Source organism: Trichechus manatus, unplaced genomic scaffold, assembly GCF_000243295.1.
Source record: "Trichechus manatus latirostris isolate Lorelei unplaced genomic scaffold, TriManLat1.0 scaffold00011, whole genome shotgun sequence".
NCBI lineage: Eukaryota > Metazoa > Chordata > Mammalia > Sirenia > Trichechidae > Trichechus > Trichechus manatus.
The window spans coordinates 3,495,011-3,499,345 of NW_004443947.1; positions in this window are offsets into that span (position 1 = coordinate 3,495,011).

The window sequence follows — 4,335 nt, forward strand, 5'->3', positions numbered from 1 at the left end:
GGCTGAGTTCTTTATCTCTTCATTTGATGTTCTAGGGTTTCAGGATTGTTGATTCTCTGTTTGGCTTAGTTTTTCGGATCTTTGTTGTGGAGGGACGGCATGGTGTTTCTGCCTAGAGTGCCATCTTGCCGGAAGTCCCAGACTGTTTTAAGACTTTTATAAACCCTACATACTCTTACTTTTTATGTCCCAATGCACATCATTTCAGACATATTAAACAAATATAAAAGTATAATTGCATTGCTACAAAAAATATTTTTAAATCTTGTTTTCAACATTCTTAATTTCAATTTTGTAGTCAAATTTTGTAATATTTTGGAGCCAATACATTTTCCCCTTTCAGGTCTCAAACATTGTCAGATGCTTTTGTGGAGCTCAGAGCCCTAGAGACCTCTGGTACCTTGGCTCTGAACAAACCACAACAAGAATTTTCTCCAAGCATTGAGAGCAAGGAGTCATGTGCTGTTAGACCTACCAAGAGTGACCATTGTTGTTTTCCCTGTTGAATTGCCTCGTATTCTCTAGCTAGGTTGTTATTGCTCAAATGCGTTAAAACCTCTTTTAAAAATGCAGCCTACAACACTGATACAAACCACTTTAGATTATTCTGAAACTGAAAAACACTCCAGCATTTATTCTTAGGTTTGACCTTTTGGGAGGTTTTCAGCTTCTATTTTTCTAGTCATTGACATAGATATTAACTGTTTTAGTGCATTTTTTATATTAAATTCTCCCACAGGCTCATTTGAGATGTTTCCAGAGGATAGATCTGAAGACTTCAAGTGGTAAATTCAAGGTTGAAGGATAAACATCATTTAGGGCAGTATTGAAAGAAAAGATGGGCTTCCTTATTTGATCTTTTATTCTAAGAGGAGGAAGACAGTTAAGTGTGAAGTGTCAGATTCAGTAGCCTGTGAGAGACCAGAACAGTGAGTCCAATGTAGAGGGGCTCACCGAGACCAGATATTGATCAAAGAAAATGGCTACTAGTCCCCTGGAGGCCACTAGTTGCCATTGAGTCGACTCCTACTCATGGCAACTCCAGGAGTGTCAGAGCAGAGCTGTGCTTCAACCTTTAGGTTATCAGTCAAGCTTGTTAACCGTTTGCACTATCCAAGCACTTCCCAAATGAAAGCAGAGGTTGATAAACCAAGACACTAAATTATTTCAGTGAGAAGTTTATATAAGAGAGGGTCTGCTGGAACCTCTTTTTCAGAGCATCAGCTAAAATTAATGGCTGACAGTTCTGAAGAGACTAAGGTTACCTGTCATACCATCTCCCCTTGGACTCCCTCTAGCTTCACAGTAACAAGCAGTGAGAAGTGAGTGGTCAGTTTTACCGTTCTTGTTTTTCATGCTAATGGTTATTAAACTATAGGGTGCTTTTGGTGGAGATTTTAAGTCCAACAGAGAAAGAGGTGGGCATTGAGAGATGGCATAAAGGAGGAGAGGACAGCTTGTGGCTTTTCAAGAAATAAGTACTGACGTCTCAATTTTTAAAATAAAATATTAATTTTAGAATAGTTTTAGATTTATAGAAAAATTGAGACGATAGAACAGAGTTCCCATATGCCCACACCCAGTTTCTCTATTGTTAACATCTTAGATTTGGATAATGCATTTGTCACAATTAATGAACTAATATTGAAGCATTATTATTAACTAAAGTCCACATTTTATTCAGATTTCCTTCATTTTTACCTGATTCCCCTTTCTGTTCCAGAAAGACAGGAATCCAAGACACCACATTCCACGTAGTTGTCATGTCCCCTTGTGGTCCTCTTGGCTATGACGGAGTCTCAGATTTTCCTTGTTTTCAATGACCTTGTCGGCTTTGAGTACTGGTCAGGTATTTTGAAAACTGTCTCTCAGTTGACATTTGCCTTTTTTTCTCATGATTAGATTGGGGCTATGGGTTCTTGGGTAGAAGACCACAGAGGTAAAGTGCCATTTTTATTACATCATATCAAGGGTGTATGTTATTAACATGACTTCTTACCATGATCATCTGGCTGAAGTAGTGTTTGTCAGGTTTCTCTACTGTGAAGTTACTCTTATTTTTTCCTCCCTTCTGTGGTGTACTCTTTGGAAGGAAGTTATTATGTGCAGCCCATACTTGAGAAGGAGGGAATTATCTACGTAAATTATTTGGCATTCATTTCTCTATCTCCTCATGTTTATTTATTTATTCAATTGTTTATTTATATCAGTATGGACTTGTGGATATTTATTTTTAGTTTGAGTTATAATACATTACTTCTTTATTACTCTAATTGTTCCAGCTTTGGCCGCTGGGAGATCCTTCAGCTGGCTCTTGGGTCACTTTGACATACCCTATCATTAGCTTTTTTTTTTTCTTTCTTCCTTCCTTCCTTCCTTCCTTCCTCTCTTTCTTTCTTTCATTTCCTTCCTTCCCTCCCTCGCTTTCTGCCTTTCTTCCTTACACTTCCTTACTTTCTGGCCCTAGAAGATGCTCCAGGCTTATGATGCATATTTCCTGTCCTAGTCCTAGAACCAGCCATCTACAAGGAATCCTGGTTTCTTTCGCTGGAGAATGGTATTAGAAACCGAGACCCGGGCACTGTATGTGCTTGTTGCTACTGGAATGTCATTGCTTCTAGGCCTTCTCAGCTGAGAGAACAAGGAAACATATATGTAGAGTAACAAGTGTTTATACACATATTTATAAATATTTCTATGTGTAAGCATGAATTTTAACTAGTGTCTCCAAATCTCATCCAAGAGAGGAGCCCCTAGGTTGTGTGTAACCTCTCATTTCAACAAAGAGAAATTTGGTTCACACCATCCACCATCGGTTTACTTAATTGTCCAGTTCTGGTATACATGTATAGCGGTTTCAGAATTGTTCAGTCATATCCCCATGGGAATCAACATTATCAGCGGTGTTATATACAGTGTTTATGGGCGGTTCCTTTTGCCTTGAGTCTTACAGACTCCACTCATTTCAAAGTTCCTTTGGTCAGTCCTTTTGTCCTTCACCTCTTTCAGAGAGCTTGTTTCATATATTTGTAGTCCAGTTGGATTATTTTTTTGTTATAGTTTTCATTCCATTCTGGGGTCCCCTGACCTCCCAAATGATTTTTTTTTTTTAATTTACGTACATTGAAGTTCACTCTTTGTGCTATCCAATTCAGTGGGGCTTGAGAAAGGCTTAGTGTCACGTATCCAGCATTAGAGTACTATACAGAATAGTTTGACTGCAGAAAAATATCCTTGTGCTTCATGTATTCAACCCTCCCCAACACAAACACCTAGCAATCACTGACCTTTTTATTGTCTCTATAGTTTTGCCGTTTCCAGAATGTCATATAAATAGAATCATATCATATGTAACCTTTTCAGAAGGGCTTCTTTCTCTTAGCAATATGCATTTAAGATTCACCTATGTCTTTGCGTGGCTGGATAGCTATTCCTTTTTATTGCTCAATAGCATTCTATTGTACAGATGTACCACAGTTTGTTTTTGCGTTCGCCTGTTGAAGGATATCTTGGTTGCTTCCAGTTTTTGATGATTATAAATAAAGCTGTTAAAAACATTCACAAGCAGTTTGTGTGTGTGTAGAAATAAGTTTTCAAATCAGTTGAGTAAATACCTAGAAGTACAGTTGCTGGATCGTGCACTAAGACCCTGTTTAGCTTTGTAAGAATCTGCCAAACTGTCTTCCAAAGTGGCTTTACCATTTTGTATTCCCACCAACAGTGAATGAGAGTTCCTGTTTCTCCTCATTCTCATTAGCAATTGATATTGTCATAAATAAAAAAAAAAAGCTATTCTAATAAGTGTGTAGTGGTATCTCATTGTTTTAATTTGAAATGCCCTAATGACAAACGATGTTGAGCATCTTTTCATATGGTTATTTGTGATCTGTATATCTTCTTTGGAGACCCTGGTGGCACAGTGGTTAAGTACTACGGCTGCTAACCAAAAGGTCAGCAGTTTGTTCCTTGGAAACCCTATGGGGCAGTTCTACTCTGTCCTATCGGGTCGCTATGATTCAGAATCAACTCGATGGCAACGGATTTGGTTTTTCTGGTTTATACCTTCTTTGGTGAGGTATCTGTTCATGTCTTTTGCCCATTTTATAATTGGGTTGTTTTAGCGTTGTTGAGTCATAAGCACTCTTTGTACATTTTGGGTACAACTCCTTTATTGGATTTAAACTGAGTTTTTAAATATTTCCTTCCAGTCTGTGGCTTGTGTCTTTTTTTTTTTAGTATTTTTTTATTGTTGTACTTTAAGTGAAAGTTTACAATTCAAGTTAGTCTCTCATACAAAAATTTATACATACATTGTTATGTGACCCTAACTGCTCT